The sequence below is a fragment of the Scyliorhinus canicula genome, chromosome 4 (assembly GCF_902713615.1).
Source record: "Scyliorhinus canicula chromosome 4, sScyCan1.1, whole genome shotgun sequence".
NCBI lineage: Eukaryota > Metazoa > Chordata > Chondrichthyes > Carcharhiniformes > Scyliorhinidae > Scyliorhinus > Scyliorhinus canicula.
Window position 1 is genome coordinate 131,340,825 of NC_052149.1, and position 20,304 is coordinate 131,361,128.

Here is a 20,304-nt window from a genome sequence, read left to right on the forward strand (position 1 = left end):
CACAGTAATACAGACAGCACACTCACAGTAATACAGACCGCACACTCACAGTAATACAGACCGTACACTCACAGTAATACAGACCGCACACTCACAGTAATACAAACCGCACACTCACAGTAATACAAACCGCACACTCACAGTAATACAGACCGCACACTCACAAATAATAGTCCGCACACTCTCAGTAATACAGACCGCACATTCACAGTAATACAGACCGCACACTCACAGTAATACAGACAGCACACTCACAGTAATACAGACCACACACTCACTGTAATACAGACCGCACACTCACAGTAATACAGACCGCACACTCACAGTAATACAGACCGCACACTCACAGTAATACAGACCGCACACTCACAGTAATACAGACCGCACACTCACTGTAATACAAACCGCACACTCACAGTAATACAGACAGCACACTCACAGTAATACAGACTGCACACTCACAGTAATACAGACAGCACACTCACAGTAATACAGACCGCACACTCACAGTAATACAGACAGCACACTCACAGTAATACAGACAGCACACTCACAATAATACAAACCGCACACTCACAGTAATACAGACCGCACACTCACAAATAATAGTCCGCACACTCACAGTAATACAGACCGCACATTCACAGTAATACAGACCGCACACTCACAGTAATACAGACAGCACACTCACAGTAATACAGACCGCACACTCACAGTAATACAGACCGCACACTCACAGTAATACAAACCGCACACTCACAGTAATACAGACCGCACACTCACAAATAATAGTCCGCACACTCACAGTAATACAGACCGCACATTCGCAGTAATACAGACCGCACACTCACAGTAATACAGACAGCACACTCACAGTAATACAGACCGCACACTCACTGTAATACAGACCGCACACTCACTGTAATACAGACCGCACACTCACTGTAATACAGACCGCACACCCACTGTAATACAGACCGTACACCCACTGTAATACAGACCGCACACTCACAGTAATACAGACCGCACACTCACAGTAATACAGACCGCACACTCACAGTAATACAGACCGCACACTCACAGTAATACAGACCGTACACTCACAGTAATACAGACCCCACACTCACTGTAATACAGACCCCACACTCACTGTAATACAAACCGCACACTCACAGTAATACAGACCGCACATTCAGTTATACAGACCTCACACTCACAGTAATACAGACCGCACACTCACTGTAATACAGACCGCACACTCACTGTAATACAGACAGCACACTCACAGTAATACAGACCGCACATTCACTGTAATACAGACCGCACACTCACTGTAATACAGACAGCACACTCACAGTAATACAGACCGCACACTCACAGTAATACAGACAGACCACTCACAGTAATACAGACCGCACACTCACTGTAATACAGACCGCACACTCACTGTAATACAGACCGCACACTCACACTAATACAGACCGCACACTCACTGTAATACAGACCGCACACTCACTGTAATACAGACCGCACACTCACTGTAATACAGACCGCACACTCACTGTAATACAGACCGCGCACTCTCAGTAATACAGACCGCATGTGGTGGTATGAATGTGAGCACTGCCATTGGTGCAGAGCATTGGTTTCCCATTGGCTCTGGCTGTTCATCTGCCTCTCGTCCGATTGGCTGGGACTAGTCATGTGACTGCTCACCAATTGGTCGAGAGGCAAGTAGACCCCGCCTCCGAGGCGGGGTATAAGTACCCAGGTTTCCCGGCAGCCGGCCTTTCTCTGTAGTCGACCACCGGCTAACAACCAGCTGATTAAAGCCACAGTTTGGATCTTCATCATGTCTCGAGTCCAATTGATGGTACATCAATTTAATTAGCTAGAATTTTGGAATGGAGCTTCGCATCAAGCCTGACTGCCTCCGTACCAGCCCGCATGCTGCAAATGCATCTGCAATCTTTAAACACTGGCAGGCGTGTTTGAACAGTTACCTGACAACTGCAGCCGGCAAGCCCACCAAGGAGCAGAAACTCCACATCCTCCACTCATGCGTGGGCACGGCGATCTACTCAATGATTGAGGGCGAAAGCGATTATGATGCGGCCATGGAGATTCTCAAAGGACACTTTCTCCGGCCGGTCAACGAAGTATACGCACGGCATCTCCTGACGACTAGACAACAGTTCCCTGGTGAGTCACTCGACGAGTTTTACCAGGCCCTCACAGCTCTAGGGAGAATGTCCGCATGTCTCCAAGTTTTGGCAACTGAGCACCTGGAACTATTAATTAGAGACGCTTACGTTGCTGGCAGGCAATCCCCTTCTATCCGCCAACGATTGCTGGAAAAGAACACCCTCAGCCTAGCTGAGGCACGGACTCTGGCAACCTCCCTGAATGCTGAGACCCAGGCTATTAGAATAGATGGCATTGAGGTGCGTAGGGAAGAAGTGTTGGCAATTCTGGACAAGGTGAAAATAGATAAGTCCCCGGGGCCTGATGGGATTTATCCTAGGATTCTCTGGGAAGCCAGGGAAGAGATTGCTGAGCCTTTGGCTTTGATTTTTATGTCATCATTGGCTACAGGAATAGTGCCAGAGGACTGGAGGATAGCAAATGTGGTCCCTTTGTTCAAGAAGGGGAGTAGAGATAACCCCGGTAACTATAGGCCGGTGAGCCTAACGTCTGTTGTGGGTAAAGTCTTGGAGAGGATTATAAGAGATACGATTTATAATCATCTAGATAGGAATAATATGATTAGGGATAGTCAGTATGGTTTTGTGAAGGGTAGGTCATGCCTCACAAACCTTATTGAGTTCTTTGAGAAGGTGACTGAACAGGTAGACGAGGGTAGAGAAGTTGATGTGGTGTATATGGATTTCAGTAAAGCGTTTGATAAGGTTCCCCACAGTCGTCTATTGCAGAAAATACGGAGGCTGGGGATTGAGGGTGATTTAGAGATGTGGATCAGAAATTGGCTAGTTGAAAGAAGACAGAGGGTGGTGGTGGTTGATGGCAAATGTTCAGAATGGAGTTCAGTTACGAGTGGCGTACCACAAGGATCTGTTCTGGGGCCGTTGCTGTTTGTCATTTTTATAAATGACCTAGAGGAGGGCACAGAAAGTTGGGTGAGTAAATTTGCAGACGACACTAAAGTCGGTGGAGTTGTAGACAGTGTGGAAGGATGTTGCAGGTTACAGAGGGACATAGATAAGCTGCAGAGCTGGGCTGAGAGGTGGCAAATGGAGTTTAATGTAGAGAAGTGTGAGGTGATTCACTTTGGAAAGAATAACAGGAATGCGGAATGGTAAAATTCTTGGCAGTGTGGATGAGCAGAGGGATCTCGGTATCCATGTACATAGATCCCTGAAAGTTGCCACCCAGGTTGATAGGGTTGTGAAGAAGGCCTATGGTGTGTTGGCCTTTATTGGTAGAGGGATTGAGTTCCGGAGCCATGAGGTCATGTTGCAGCTGTACAAAACTCTGGCACGGCCGCATTTGGAGTATTGCGTACAGTTCTGGTCGCCTCATTATAGGAAGGACGTGGAAGCTTTGGAACGGGTGCAGAGGAGATTTACCAGGATGTTGCCTGGTATGGAGGGAAAATCTTATGAGGAAAGGCTGATGGACTCGAGGTTGTTTTCGTTAGAGAGAAGGTTAAGAGGTGACTTAATAGAGGCATACAAAATGATCAGAGGGTTAGATAGGGTGGACAGTGAGAGCCTTCTCCCGCGGATGGAGGTGGCTATCACGAGGGGACATAGCCTTAAATTGAGGGGTAATAGATATAGGACAGAGGTCAGAGGTGGGTTTTTTACGCAAAGAGTGGTGAGGCCGTGGAATGCCCTACCTGCAACAGTAGTGAACTCGCCAACATTGAGGGCATTTAAAAGTTTATTGGATAAGCATATGGATGATAATGGCATAGTGTAGGTTAGATGGCCTTTAGTTTTTGACTTCCCATGTCGGTGCAACATCGTGGGCCGAAGGGCCTGTACTACGCTGTATCGTTCTATGTTCTAAAGGGTCGAGAGCTTCAAGTTTTTATGTGGACAGATCACCAACAGCCTGTCTTGGTCCCCCCTTGCCGACGCTATAGTTAAGAAAGGCCACCAACTACTCTACTTTCTCAGAAGACTAAGGAAATTTGGCATGTCAGCTACGACTCTCACCAAGTTCTACAGATGCACCTTTGAAAGCATTCTTTGTGGTTGTATCACAGCTTGATATGGATCCTGCTCTGCCCAAGACCGCAGGAAACTACAAAAAGTCATTAATGTAGCCCAGTCCATCACGCAAACCAGCCTCCCATCCATTGACTCGGTCTATCACTCCCGCTGCCTCAGAAAGGCATCCAGCATAATTAAGGACCCCACGCACCCCGGACATACTCTCTTCCACCTTCCTCCGTCAGGAAAAAGATACCAAAGTTTGAGGTCACGTACCAACCGACTCAAGAACAGCTTCTTCCCTGCTGCCATCAGACTTTTGAATGGACCTACCTCGTATTAAGTTGATCTTCTCTCTGCACCTTGCTATAACTGTAACATTATATTCTGCAATCTCTCCTTCCTTCCCTATGTACGGTATGCATTGTTTGTACAGCCTGCAAGAAACAGTGCTTTTCACTGTATACTAATACACGTGACAATAATAAATCAAATAAAATCCTCCAAGTTCCCAACATATTCTGCGCCCACTCAATGTTTTATAACCATACGCCCTGGCGCTGAGGCCATATTTCAGAGATTGATGCGAAAATGGTCAAGCTGATATAATAGCTTCAAGACGTGTCTGGACCTGTCCCAATAGAATGCACAAGCTGAGCAGAGTTGCAAAATCAGGTCAGTAATAGGATGAGCAATGAATAAAGGAAGACATAATCGCAAAATGAGATTATGTCTGAAGGAAGAAATGGATATAAAGGACTTCTGCTTTAACTGGTTGAGAGTGATTACTGCAGACCAACGTTCACGACAAGAAGACTCCCACAGACTGCATTTTAGAGGGTAAACCTTAGTGGCCTCACCAGCTGCCTCAGTGTGGTGAATGTATATATGTTAATTCACACTGTCTTTGTAAGCGCAGTAGCGCTATCCTACCACTAGGAGTAGCAGCGCTGGGAGCACTCAGGAACTTGTACTGGACTCCATCCTTGGCTCTGCCCACAACTCCTCCCCCTAGTGCAGCTGTATAAATACCCATGTCCAGAGTCAGCCTGAGTTCACTACAAGTTCATCGACAGGTAACAGGCTGGCTCTGAAGTAAGTCGATTAAAGCCTAGATTCACATCGGAAACACGTGTCTGGTGAATTGATGGTTCCATCACTCAGTACAGGTAATACCTCTCTGGGCGATTTAATTATAGATTAATATGAGTGCTTAAACTTCTGTAACAGGAGCTTCAGACTTTTCATCACCAGAGAGAGAGATGGAGTGGGACTCAGTTTGATTGATTGGCTGGTGTTCAATGATTTGGTGAACAGGTGGTGACTGTATCCTATCCCTGTGGGATGGTTCTTAGAGACTTGAGGGAGCAGTTGAGTCCGACACGCAGAAAGACAAGGACCTGCTTTCCCTCCTTCTCCAGAAAGTGCTGTATTCCTGAAGCTGCAGAAAAACAAAATGAATTAATTCACACAGGAACCATTACAGGCTGAAAACTATGACAAGAACCTGCCCCCTTTTTTCTCTCCAGAAAGGCTGTGAGTGCTGTATTTCAAAAACAACAGACACCTGAATGAATCTGAAGTAAAGCCCTGAACTGAACGCAAGGTTTGAAGAGGAGTAAGGTTCTAAAAACTACCATCTGGAACAAAGACTATTTTTTTCCTAATTTTTAACCCCTTTCTTCCCCTCTGTGTTTGTCTATTGTGTGTGTGTGTATGTGTATGTGTGTATATATATATATATATATATATATATATAAGGGTGGGGCAAGTTAAAGTGGGGAATTAGAAATTAGATAATGGTTAACCAATTGTATTTGTTGCATAGTTCGTTACAGTTCTTGTTAGTAATTATCAGTAATTGTGTTTATATTTACAAACCTGGTGACTGTAATTATTGGGCAGCCAAGGGTCAAAGACTTTGGGTATTTTTTATAAGAGTTATTGGTTAATTCACTAGTGTTGTGATTCCAGGTCAAGTGTGTGGTGAATGTGATTCACACTATATATAGTTGCCAATATCACTCCATGTATATATGTTCGTTATCTACCCATTGTAAGTGCAGTTGCACTATCCGACCACCAGGGGAGTCGCTCTGGGAGTACGTGAGAGTCTGTACTGGGCTCCTCCCTTGGCTCCGCCCAGGACTCCTCCCCCTGGGACCGATGTATAAAGATCAGTGCCTTAGAGCCAGCCTGCCGTTTCACCTGAAGTTCAACGACGAATAGGCTGGCTCTATTGTAAGTATATTAAAGCCTCTGTTCAGATCCAACTACACGTGTTCGCTGAATTGATTGTTCCATCAAAGTGGGACTGCAATTGACCATGCACTAGCCCAGGTAACAAGTTCTCTTCTGTATCTTTATTGTCTTACATTGTAGAGTATAGTTAATTAGCTGTGTGTGCGTTTTGTAGTTGGTGCTTATCCTGATCGGCAATAAAGATGCAACTTCAGATTGTATTATCCGGTCATGCTCATTGTTTATTAAATAAGGGGGGGCAACAATATGCTTTACTGTGATAGCAGCACGGTAGCACAAATGGCTAGCATTGTGGCATCACAGCGCCAGGGTCCCAGGTTCAATTCCCCGCTGGGACACTGCGGAGTCTGCACGTTTTCCCAGTGTCTGCGTGGGTTTCCTCCGGGGAATAGCCTCCTTCTGCACTGTATGTTCTATGTTCTACGAGAGCACAGACTGATGTGATAAGGTCTGGGTGAATGCAGGATTAGTGCTTTGTCTGAAATCTGGTGCAGAGGGCGAATGTGATGCACGTTTTATATCTTTTACAGCCTCCAGTAGCTGCTCTTTCGTCTGCAAGCTAGTAGACCTGCTATTACTTTAGCTGTGTAAATTAATAATGAGTAGACCAATCAATTAAGGTGAGAGACATTGGAGAAATTATGGTGTGTCGTGACTGCAACATGTTGGAATCTGCCGAATGCAATCCCAGACAATCCGGAATGTGGTAACTAGGGGCTTTTCACAGTAACTTCATATGAAGCCCACTTGTGACAATAAGCAATTTAAATTTCATTTCATATCTGGTTGAGTAACTTCGGCCCAGAGTTTCTGAGCCCGAGTCTGAGTTGCAGACATTGCACAGCGTCAGGCAGGGGGCGAAGAGTTACTTTGGTTAGGCAGAACATTAGAGCTGGTCAATGGTCAAGGACAGTAAGAAGTCTTACAACACCAGGTTAAAGTCCAACAGGTTTGTTACAAACACGAGCTTTCGGAGCACGGCTCCTTCTTCAGGTCTGTAACAACAAACCTGTTGGACTTTAACCTGGTGTTGTAAGACTTCTTACTGTGCTCACCCCAGTCCAACGCCGGCATCTCCACATAATGGTCAAGGACAGGAGGGTGTGAATGCAAGTCAGGAATGGGGAACCAGAGGGGGGGAGAGGGACATTATAGTGCTAAGGGCCAGCATCACTCTGTACCCTAACATCCAAACAGAAAAAACAGGCAACAGAACATCAGAGCAATGCGGATTAAGGGAAGGGATAAAGTTTAGCAGTAATTCTACATCAGCGAGTAAGGTCTGTCAAGGTATCAGGAGTAAAATAATGAAATTGAAAAGCTCTTTGTCGGAATGTGCAGGATATCCAGAAGAAGATCGATGAACTCATGGCAACGATAGAGACAAATGTAATGGTGAAGACATGGCTACATGGTGAAGGAGGTTGGGAAATAAATATTCTAGGGTACACAAGATTTTAAAACAAATGGAAATAGAAGTTCATAGAATCCATATAGTGCAGGAGGCCATTCGGCCCCTCAAGACTGCACCAAACCTTCGAAAGAGCACCCCATCCATGCCCCCACCGCTCTCCCCACCCCAATCCCCATAACACCACTATGTTGGACATTAAGGGCAATTTAGCATGGCCAATCCACCTATCCTTCATATCTTTGGAGTGTGGGAGGAAACCCACGCAGACGTGGGGAAAACGTGCAACTCCACACGATAACCTAAACTTTGACCTAAACGTTGAGGCCAACTGAAAAAACAAACGTAGTCCAAATAATTAAGATATAAACATACCTTCTTGCAGAACATACAAATCTATGTTCCTGATGTTTCCCCTGGCATAACTGTCTCACAAGGCACAATTCAAAAATCTAAATATACAGATAATCCACTCAACTAGGTACGATCATTGCAAATTAATTTATATAAAATAACAAGATCCACACTTAAACAGGAAAAAGAGTCATTGCTTAGATTCCAAAGACATCACTCACGACCACTGCTACACAAAAATCAAGGGCACCTACCGACCCATCCCCCGACCGCACTTTGGAAAATCGGACACAGGAGGTGGTCCTCCTCCCGGCATTCAAGCACAATCTTAAGCAGGAGAATCCGGTTAAGAAGGTTGTGCAGTGCTGGTCCGAGCCAACAGAAGAGCTCCTACGTGACAGTCAGTAGACTGGTCCTTATTTAAGAACTCAGCGACTAACCTAAACGAGTATGCTACCACTGTCATAGACTTCATCAGCAAGTGTGTAGAAGACTGGGTGCAGAGAAGGAACTACATACGTTCCCCAACCGGAACCATGCTTTAATTGGAGATACACTCCCTACTGAAGGCCAGGGGCAGGATTTTCCGGCCCCCGCACCGAAATCACGCTTGGCGTGGGGGCAGAGAATGGGGTTTCAGACCCGCAATCTGATGGCAAGTTCCCGCCGGCGCGGGTCACTCATGGTTCCACCCGGCGGGAGCACGGAATGGCGGCTGCGGACCCAGTCAGCAGCCACCCTGTGGGGGGGCGGGGGATCCATCACCAGGAGGGGGCCTCCAGAACAGCCAGGCTCGCAATCGGCTAACACTGATCAGCGGGCACTCGCGATCTTGGGGGGGGGGGGGGGGGGGGGGGGGGGGGGGGGGGGGGGGGGGGAGGGGGCTATATTTACGGGGCCAGCACGCTGTCCTCCCCGTGTCTGCGTGGGTCTCCTCCGGGTGCTCCAGTTTCCTCCCACAGTCCAAAGACATGAAGGTTACGTGGATTGGCCCTTGGTGTCCAACAAAGTGTTGCTATGGGGGGGGGGGGGGGGGGGGGGGGGGGGTGCTCTTTTGGAGGTTTGGTACAGACTTGACGGGCTGAATAGCCTCCTGCACTGTATGGATTCGATTGACGTCTAATTGCTTTTGTTTTAAAATCTTGTGTACCCTAGAATATTTATTTCCCAACCTCCCTCACCAGGTAGCCATGTCTATGTAATGGTGATTAGATCACCATTACATTTATCTCTATTGTTGCCATTCGTTCATCGATCTTAGAACATAGAACATAGAACATAGAATGATACAGCGCAGTACAGGCCCTTCGGCCCTCGATGTTGCACCGACATGGAAAAAAACTAAAGGCCATCTAACCTACACTATGCCCTTATCATCCATATGCTTATCCAATAAATTTTTTAATGCCCTCAATGTTGGCGAGTTCACTACTGTTGCAGGTAGGGCATTCCACGGCCTCACCACTCTTTGCGTAAAAAACCCACCTCTGACCTCTGTCCTATATCTATTACCCCTCAATTTAAGGCTATGTCCCCTCGTGCTAGCCACGTCCATCCGCGGGAGAAGGCTCTCGCTGTCCACCCTATCTAACCCTCTGATCATTTTGTATGCCTCTATTAAGTCACCTCTTAACCTTCTTCTCTCTAACGAAAACAACCTCAAGTCCATCAGCCTTTCCTCATAAGATTTTCCCTCCATACCAGGCAACATCCTGGTAAATCTCCTCTGCACCCGTTCCAAAGCTTCCACGTCCTTCCTATAATGAGGCGACCAGAACTGTACACAATACTCCAAATGCGGCCGTACCAGAGTTTTGTACAGCTGCAACATGACCTCATGGCTCCGGAACTCAATCCCTCTACCAATAAAGGCCAACACACCATAGGCCTTCTTCACAACCCTATCAACCTGGGTGGCAACTTTCAGGGATCTATGTACATGGATACCGAGATCCCTCTGCTCATCCACACTGCCAAGAATTTTACCATTCCGCATTCCTGTTATTCTTTCCAAAGTGAATCACCTCACACTTCTCTACATTAAACTCCATTTGCCACCCCTCAGCCCAGCTCTGCAGCTTATCTATGTCCCTCTGTAACCTGCAACATCCTTCCACACTGTCTACAACTCCACCGACTTTAGTGTCGTCTGCAAATTTACTCACCCAACTTTCTGTGCCCTCCTCTAGGTCATTTATAAAAATGACAAACAGCAACGGCCCCAGAACAGATCCTTGTGGTACGCCACTCGTAACTGAACTCCATTCTGAACATTTGCCATCAACCACCACCACCCTCTGTCTTCTTTCAACTAGCCAATTTCTGATCCACATCTCTAAATCACCCTCAATCCCCAGCCTCCGTATTTTCTGCAATAGACGACTGTGGGGAACCTTATCAAACGCTTTACTGAAATCCATATACACCACATCAACTTCTCTACCCTCGTCTACCTGTTCAGTCACCTTCTCAAAGAACTCAATAAGGTTTGTGAGGCATGACCTACCCTTCACAAAACCATACTGACTATCCCTAATCATATTATTCCTATCTAGATGATTATAAATCGTATCTTTTATAATCCTCTCCAAGACCTTACCCACCACAGACGTTAGGCTCACCGGCCTATAGTTACCGGGGTTATCTCTACTCCCCTTCTTGAACAAAGGGACCACATTTGCTATCCTCCAGCCCTCTGGCACTATTCCTGTAGCCAATGATGACCTAAAAATCAAAGCCAAAGGCTCAGCAATCTCTTCCCTGGCTTCCCAGAGAATCCTAGGATAAATCCCATCCGGCCCCGGGGACTTATCTATTTTCACCTTGTCCAGAATTGCCAACACTTCTTCCCTACGCACCTCAATGCCATCTATTCTAATAGCCTGTGTCTCAGCATTCTCCTCCACAATATTATCTTTTTCTTGAGTGAATACTGACGAAAAGTATTCATTTAGTATCTCTCTTATCTCCTCAGCCTCCACACACAACTTCCCACCACTGTCCTTGACTGGCCCTACTCTTACCCTAGTCATTCTTTTATTCCTGACATACCTATAGAAAGCTTTTGGGTTTTCCTTGATCCTACCTGCCAAAGACTTCTCATGTCCCCTCCTTGCTCGTCTCAGCTCTCTCTTTAGATCCTTCCTCGCTTCCTTGTAACTATCAAACGCCCCAACTGAAACTTCATGCCTCATCTTCACATAGGCCTCCTTCTTCCTCTTAACAAGAGATTCCACTTCTTTGGTAAACCACGGTTCCCTCGCTCGACCCCTTCCTCCCTGCCTGACTGGTACGTACTTATCAAGAACATGCAATAGCTGTTCCTTGAACAAGCTCCACATATCCAGTGTGCCCAACCCTTGCAGCCTACTTCTCCAACCAACACATCCTAAGTCATGTCTAATGGCATCATAATTGCCCTTCCCCCAGCTATAACTCTTGCCCTGCTGGGTATACTTACCCCTTTCCATCACTAACGTAAAGGTCACCGAATTGTGGTCACTGTTTCCAAAGTGCTCACCTACCTCCAGATCTGGTTCATTACCCAGATCTGGTTCATTACCCAAAACCAAATCCAATGTGGCCTCGCTTCTTGTTGGCCTGTCAACATATTGTGTCAGGAAACCCTCCTGCACACATTGTACAAAGAATGACCCATCTAATGTACTCGAACTATATCTTTTCCAGTCAATATTTGGAAAGTTAAAGTCTCCCATAACAACTACCCTGTTACTTTCGCTCTTTTCCAGAATCATCTTCGCCATCCTTTCCTCTACATCCCTAGAACTATTAGGTGGCCTATAGAAAACTCCCAACAGAGTGACCTCTCCTTTCCTGTTTCTAACCTCAGCCCATACTACCTCGGAAGAAGAGTCCCCATCTAGCATCCTTTCCGCCACCGTAATACTGTCCTTGACTAGCAGCGCCACACCTCTCCCTCTTTTGCCCCCTTCTCTGAGCTTACTAAAACACCTAAACCCCGGAACCTGCAACAACCATTCCTGTCCCTGCTCTATCCATGTCTCTGAAATGGCCACAACATCAAAGTCCCAGGTACCAACCCATGCTGCCAGTTCCCCTACCTTATTTCGTGGATATCCTGCACATTCCAAAAAAGAGCCTTTCAATTTCATTATTTTACTCCTGGTGCTTCGTCAGACCTTACTCGCTGATGTACAATTACTGCTAAACTGTCTGTCCCTTCCCTTTATCCATATCGCTATGAAACGCGGACCCCTGACTGGAAGTGCAGGGGCCCGTATCGGCAGCTGGAGCTGCAAGGACTACTCCGGGGCCTTGCTTGCCCCCTTCAAATCAGAGAATCAGTCTGGATTTTCTCCATGAAAGGGCAGAGTGATTCGCACCCGCTTTCCTGCTGGCGTAGGGACATAGCCCCATTATCAGAGAACTCCGCCCCAGGTCTGAGGCGTTCAAGACAGGCTATCCTGACCTGTACAATATGACCTGACCTGCCACTTTGGTATTCCCGTCCGTTGTACCGTCCGCAATTTGGCCCCGCTGCCAGTGCTCCGGGACACTCCTACGAGATCCAGGTCAGTCCGGCGAACCCGTTTAAGGGAGGGAGCGTGGCCCCTACAGTTATAGTCACAGGCACAGTCAGGGACTAGTGTCTTAAGGGAGGGTGTGTGGCCCCTACAGTTATAGCCACAGGCACAGTCAGGGACTAGTGCCTTAAGGGAGGGTGTGTGGCCCCTACAGTTATAGCCACAGGCACAGTCAGGGACTAGTGCCTTAAGGGAGGATGTGTAGCCCCTACAGTTATCGCTACAGAAGAGGTTTCGGCATGATCATGATCCTTGCCTTTGTCTAAAAGTGCCCCCGCGATAAGAGGCATTAGAAGGGTGCGCGATCAACCCTAAGGTAACAACATGACAAGGACGTCATAACCTTGTAGTTAGATAGTCTTGCAGGCATGGATGAGCCTGCCTAAATCGGCCAACGGGGTAGGATAACCTTGTTTAAATTCATAATTGAATAAGTGGTCCAGGACCATTTCGCCAAATGAACGATAATCGCAAGGATCATTAACTGCCAATAGTGTTAGAGATGGGTAAAACGTTAGATACAATCTCTGATAGTGGAGGTTCAAACCTGTGTGAACAATATCCGGAATATTTCAAGCAACTAAGACAATTGTCAGGAGAATTGCATAAAAATTTAGGAGAAGAAAAATGGTCACTGGGGGGGGGGGGGGGGGGGGGGGGGGAGGGATTAATGCATTAAAATTGGGTATAAAATTGACTGAGAAGGGAATAGTTAAAACAGCCAAGGTCTTTAAAACAAAAGGAATGCGCATATGAGAAAATAACCAAGTCATTAGGCTATCCGCCTTGAATCTGTATATTAATCCATGTGAGTTTAAGCTTAAGTGGGATAAGGTGCTGTCAGGGACTGCGGAGTTCCCAGATCTTATCTCCCAGAATTGTGACATAATAAACTGCTTTGTTACTGATACTCAGGCCTTCACGTGAATATTTTCACCCGTAACATGTTGTTGAGCTGGACGCCGCTCGAGCCGGTGGACAAGGCGAGTAGTCAAACCTTTGACCGCCTAAAATTAGAGTCACTCGGCAAGGCGGACAGACGGTGAGGTAACATCCAATAAATCTGGTATCAAGGCCAAATGAGTAAAAGAGTCAGTTTAAAATTTTGGTTTTTGAAGAGCAAAATACTCTGGTAAAAAATAAAACAAAGATCAAAGATGGGTGTGATTTCTGTGGAACAGAGAAAAATGTTGAGATACACAGAAGTAAAGGTAAGACAAATAAAGTTAGAAGCACAAATGACATAAATTAAACCTTCACACCATTTGGAAGACAAGGAATTGAGCTCTGACTCCTTTAAGCATAGCAATAAAGCAGGTAAAGATAGCGGCAGTACAGATTGTGCAAACTGGCAAGGACATCACAAAACTGCCAACAATTACGGCTAAGGACTGTCCCGGAATGTCTCAAGGAGAGAAAAAAAATCAAATTAAGTCAAGTCCAAAAGATCAGAAAGGGGCTAAAACACTCAGTTTTGTTCAGGAATATCTGAGGATGACTAATCCCCCCCCTCCCAAAACGAAAAAAACGGGCAGGAAAATCAATACAAGATTACGGTTAGAAACTTAACAATGGATACATGTCGAGAATAACTTCAGATCGTTTCAAGCCGTCCAGATAAATTCGGCAGTAATTCAACTCATTTGAAATAAAAGAAAAATAAACATCCAGTAATGTCTCTTTCCAAAAACCGGTTAAATAACGAACATTGAAAATTGAAAGGATGGATAATGTCTGAGGTCACGTAGCGGATGGAGATGGCATCATGCCAAGTTCTCCACCACTTTCGATTCTGTACAAAAATTTAACCATTTCAGCAAGCAGGTCATCTGCACAAAGAAATATACCTCTCTAAGAATAGCTAACGCCTCTAAAATTAATCATATTGACTTAAATGGAATGACACAGATAAAGTTTTCGAAGGAGAATTAAAAATTTTGTTCAGTATTTTAATTGAGCTCCATTGTAGAGAAAGAGGGAGAGGGTTAGAGAGAGAGCCAGAGACAGAGAGAGGGACTGATAGAGACAGTGAAAGTTGAGAGAGCGAGAGTCAGGGAGAGACAGAGACGAAGAGGTAGTTAGATAAAGAGAAAGAGCGACAAGAGTTCCAGAGACAGACAGAGAAAGAGAGAGGGAGTTTTAGGCATCTAAACTTTGTTCTGAACTATTCACTGTCTCTGTATTCAGACTTTGACTTCAGACTTTGACTTTTAAAAGTTTTGTTACAAGCTGTGATTATTTGAAAGCTTCAAATTGTCTACGCATTGCCTTTAAAGATTATAGTTTGAGTACAGTTAACAATTTTTTCTTTTCAAAGGCTATCATTGGCATTTCCAGGGTAATTTTGATACACAAGGAATTTTAATCAGGGTGCAAAATCACGTATGTAAGAATAAGAAAATATTAGTTTAATGGTGTTCAGTGGAGGTTAGGATAGTTGAAATACATATGACAAATATGATCAAGCCGGTGTTTCATTAGTTCAGGGTTAAAACTTCCCTGACACAAATAATCATCAGTAGGGTAAAACTAACCTGTCTCTCAACGCAGATGTTTTAATTATGAGATTGCAGAATTAAGTATAAAGAACAGATGGGTAAATGAAATATGTCCATGATCATGTTCGTCTGGGAAAGAACCACGATACCGTGCAAAATTGGTTCAGTCAGAGATTCAATAACATATTGTGTTTGATATTTCAAAATTAGCTTGGAAATTAAAACTTCAGAAAAGTAACTCTGATTAAAGCAACTCCATAGAGAGCACATATCGTTCTGAGACTTGATAACAGGAATTTGGCAGCAATCCAACTTTTACTCCCAGTCCATTTGAATGAAAAATATTTTTTAAAAGTTTTTAGAGATGCGAATGGCATCATTCCAATTTATCCACCCATTATACGCCCCTTTTTGTCTCTGCAAGAAAATTAACCCTTTCAACAAGCTTTAGTGTATAATCCAGAAGATATCTTGACACTCCCATGCTGGGTTTGCCTGTGAGCTCTGGCCCTTTTAATTCTGATAAAGTAATGAAAAGTCCACACAGCTGAAGATGCATTTTAATTGGAACATACAAATCTTAAGTTTTGAATTTTCAGATTTTTTCAGATTAATTAAGCCACTCTGTCCCATGCAGAATGGATCTTTGAGCAAGAACACCCTGGACACGATTGCATGTCACTTATAAAGGACGATTCATCTGTGAGGGAGGAGCTATCGGATGCCCATCTTAACGACCCAGACCTGACCATGTTCACAGATGGAAGTGCTTCCATCGGTGAAAGGGGGGAGCAGTTATCAGGATATGCTATAATCAACCAGGGTGGGGAGACAGTAGAATCAGCAGCATTTGAAACTCCTTTCTCGGCCCAGCAAGCAGAATTGTTTGCGCTAATACGTGCATGTGCATTAGGAGCAGGAAAGAAGGTAAATATATATACAGACTCCCAATATGCCTTTGGCGTTGTGCATGACTTTGGACAATTATGGAAGAATAGAGGGTTCTTAACATCAGCTGGAACTCCAATTTCCCACCAGCAGCTGGTGACCCAGTTACTCCAAGCCCTTATGCTCCCAGAAAAGGTAGCAGTGATAAAGTGTACTGCCCATACGAAAGGAAAAACTCCAGTAGATGAAGAAAATAGGCAGGCAGACCACCAAGCAAAAGAAATCTCCCATTCAAAGGAAATGGTGGTGCCTAAAATGATGAGCCAGACAACAAGCTCAAAAGGCAAGTCTCTACAGGAGGACGCTCCTGCTAGCGATAAAAAGTTATGGGAAGAATTTGGATGTACATATGATAAAGAAAATAAGCTGTGGGTCACCCCAGCAGGGCAGACATGTATGCCCGATGCTTTGGCAGCCTGGGTGGCCGAATGTGTACACTTTGCAGCTCATTGTGGTGCTCGCGCTACAGGTGATATATTGTTAAAAACCTGGTGGCATCCCAGACTGGAGGAGATAGCCCAACGAATTAGCAGTCGCTGCTTGATATGTCAGCAGTATAACCCTGGTAAGGCTGTCCCCTGCGAGCAGGGGAAAACACCATTGCCCGAGGGTCCCTTTGAGACCCTGCAGTTGGACTACATTGAGTTGGAAAGATGTCAGTGTTATAAGCATGTATTAGTGATTGTTGATGTGTTTAGTAAATGGATAGAGGCCTATCCTACTGTAGATAATTTCATAGAATTTACAGTGCAGAAGGAGGCCATGCGGCCCATCGAGTCTGCACCGGCTCTTGGAAAGAGCACCCTACCTCCACCCTATCCCCATAACCCAGTAACCCCACCCAACACTAAGGGCAATTTTGGACACTAAGGGCAATTTATCATGGCCAATCCACCTAACCTGCACATCTTTGGTCTGTGGGAGGAAACCGGAGCACCCGGGGGAAACCCACGCACACACGGGGAGGATGTGCAGACTCCGCACAGGCAGTGACCCAAGCCGGGAATCGAACCTGGGACCCATGAGCTGTAAAGCATTTGTGCTAACCACTATGCTACCGTGCTGCCCTCATAATAATAATAAGGCTTCAACTGTAGTAAAAGTTATTATACGTGAAATTGTACCAAGATTTGGAATTCCCAATCGTTTAGGCTCTGATAATGGACCTCACTTTGTGGGACAGATCAATAAAGAATTCTGCACTCAACTAGGAATTAAACAGCAGTTACACTGCGCCTACCGGCCCCAAGCGGCTGGGATGGTGGAAAGAGCTAACCAGACTTTAAAGACTAAGCTTTCTAAATTACAAGCAGAGACTGGAGCCACTTGGCTCAAACTATTACCGATTGCACTCTTTCAAATAAGAGCCACCCCAGCACAATAGTGTACCACTATTGTTCATCAGGATGAGCAGAAGCCCCGCTTCCTGACTACCAGTGGGTCACTGACCTGCGATCGCTACCGATGCCTGTGGAACTACCGATGCAAAGGACATAAGCCGCGAGTATCTGGCTGCGCCTCTGTGATGCCACAGATGCTGCAACGGCTTCCCCAGTTAGACAAGCAGGACTTGGTAGGTGCTGGAAATGTGTATGAGGACATTGGACCAAAGGATGATTTCCTGGAGGAATTCCTCAGACTCTCAAGGATAAGCCCCTGAGGGCTGTGTGATCATGGAATGATCAAAGGGGGGAATGAGGATGTGAAGCAAAGCTTAAGAGCCAGAATGAATGGGATACATTAGTGGAAAATCACAAGTGGAGGAGCTTGTTATTGAAGGATAATGAACTTGCTGAGATAAGGGAGTTGATATTTGAAGTTGTGAGCCGACTCATGACTGTAAGCCGAATAGCCTTAAGAAACAAGGAAGATGGCCAGATGACAGGATATGAAATATGGGAGCCGCTTGCAACTATGGCTAACACCTGCTAATTAAGCTAAGACTGCTACATACTCATGTGCCAATAGATAACCCCAAAATCTGTAAAATTATGTACTGGAACTATTGCAATAACAAATTTATGCTTTGTAATGGGGCAAAGTTTTTGAGCAAAACTTTGGCACTCTCCAAGGTGATTCTCTGGAATACCTAGAGAGCGGCCCCGATCATAATAAAGAGTACTTTCTTCCGGACTGAGAGATGAGTAAATAAATCAGATTCACATCGGGGGTGTGGGGATGACCTTCGCAAGATGTTCGTCTTCACCGATAACGTGTTGAAGGCTGCGAAGAAGATGTCGTAGTTTCTCCGCCCTGGGGAAGTACTGGATGACGAAGGGTACTCTGTCGGTTGTATCCCGTGTCTGTCTTCGGAGGAGGTTGGTGCGGTTTTTTTTGCTGTGGACTGTTGGAACTGTCGATCGATGAGTCGAACGCCATATCCCGTTCGTACGAGGGCATCTTTCAGCATCTGTAGATATCCGTTACTCTCCTCGTCTGAACAGATCCTGTGTATACGGAGGGTTTGTCCATAGGGGATGGCTTCTTTAATGTGTTTAGGGTGGAAGCTGGATAAGTGGAACATCATGAGGTTATCCGTGGGCTTGCGGTAAATCGAAGAGCTGAGGTGACCGTCCTTGATGGAGATGCGTGTGCCCAAGAATGCAACCGATTTTGGAGAGTAGTCCGTGGTGAGTCTGATGGTGGGATGGAATTATTGATGTCATTGTGTAGTCGTTTCAGTGATTCTTCGCCGTGAGTCCAAAGGAAAAAAATGTAATCGATGTATCTGGTGTATAACGTCAATTAAAGGTCCTGTACGGTGAGGAGGTCTTGTTCAAACTTGTGCATGAAGATGTTGGCGTATTGAGGTGCGAATTTGGACCCGATGGCTGTTCCATGCATCTGGATGAAGAACTTGTTGTCGAAGGTGAAGATGTTGTGATCCAGAATGAAGCGGATGAGTTGCAGAATTGTGTCTGGAGATTGGCAGTTGTCGGTGTTGAGGACTGAGGCTGTTGCAGCAATGCCGTCGTCATGGGGGATGCTGGTGTAGAGTGCCGAGACATCCATTGTGACGAGGAATGTTCCTGGTTCAACTGGTCCATGGGTGGTGGGTTTCTGTAAGAAGGCTATTAGAATAGATGGCATTGAGGTGCGTAGGGAAGAAGTGTTGGCAATTCTGGACAAGGTGAAAATAGATAAGTCCCCGGGGCCTGATGGGATTTATCCTAGGATTCTCTGGGAAGCCAGGGAAGAGATTGCTGAGCCTTTGGCTTTGATTTTTATGTCATCATTGGCTACAGGAATAGTGCCAGAGGAATGGAGGATAGCAAATGTGGTCCCTTTGTTCAAGAAGGGGAGTAGAGATAACTCCGGTAACTATAGGCCGGTGAGCCTAACGTCTGTGGTGGGTAAAGTCTTGGAGAGGATTATAAAAGATACGATTTATAATCATCTAGATAGGAATAATATGATTAGGGATAGTCAGCGTGGTTTTGTGAAGGGTAGGTCATGCCTCACAAACCTTATCGAATTCTTTGAGAAGGTGACTGAACAGGTGGACGAGGGTAGAGCAGTTGATGTGGTGTATATGGATTTCAGTAAAGCGTTTGATAAGGTTCCCCACGGTCGGCTATTGCAGAAAATACGGAGGCTGGGGATTGAGGGTGATTTAGAGGTGTGGATCAGAAATTGGCTACTTGAAAGAAGACAGAGAGTGGTGGTTGATGGGAAATGTTCAGAATGGAGTTCAGTTACGAGTGGCGTACCACAAGGATCTGTTCTGGGGCCGTTGCTGTTTGTCATTTTTATAAATGACCTAGAGGAGGGCGCAGAAGGATGGGTGAGTAAATTTGCAGACGACACTAAAGTCGGTGGAGTTGTAGACAGTGTGGAAGGATGTTGCAGGTTACAGGGGGACATAGATAAGCTGCAGAGCTGGGCTGAGAGGTGGCAAATGGAGTTTAATGTGGAGATGTGTGAGGTGAGTCACTTTGGAAAGAATAACAGGAATGAGGAATATTTGGCTAATGGTAAAATTCTTGGTAGTGTGGATGAGCAGAGGGGCATCTCGGTGTCCATGTACATAGATCCCTGAAAGTTGCCACCCAGGTTGATAGGGTTGTGAAGAAGGCCTATGGTGTGTT